We start from the raw sequence: 208 nt of genomic DNA, 5'->3' as shown, positions 1-208 counted from the left end.
ATGACATACAGTAAGGATGATAAACTTGTTAGCTACACATGGCAGATATAACCACAATGCCTAAGATTATGGAAAGGGTTAGCGGAGACTGTTTGTTCAGGGATGGGCTCACAATGAATGCCACTGCTAATGATAATACGTTTATGCCAGGCTTTCTTGAAACAGGAAATACAGTTAAACTTTTGAAAATACACACGACATTATCATG

The sequence above is a fragment of the Penaeus monodon genome, chromosome 22 (assembly GCF_015228065.2).
Source record: "Penaeus monodon isolate SGIC_2016 chromosome 22, NSTDA_Pmon_1, whole genome shotgun sequence".
Taxonomy (NCBI): Eukaryota; Metazoa; Arthropoda; class Malacostraca; order Decapoda; family Penaeidae; genus Penaeus; species Penaeus monodon.
The sequence above is the reverse complement of the archived record's forward strand: the minus strand, read 5'-3'. Positions refer to the sequence as shown.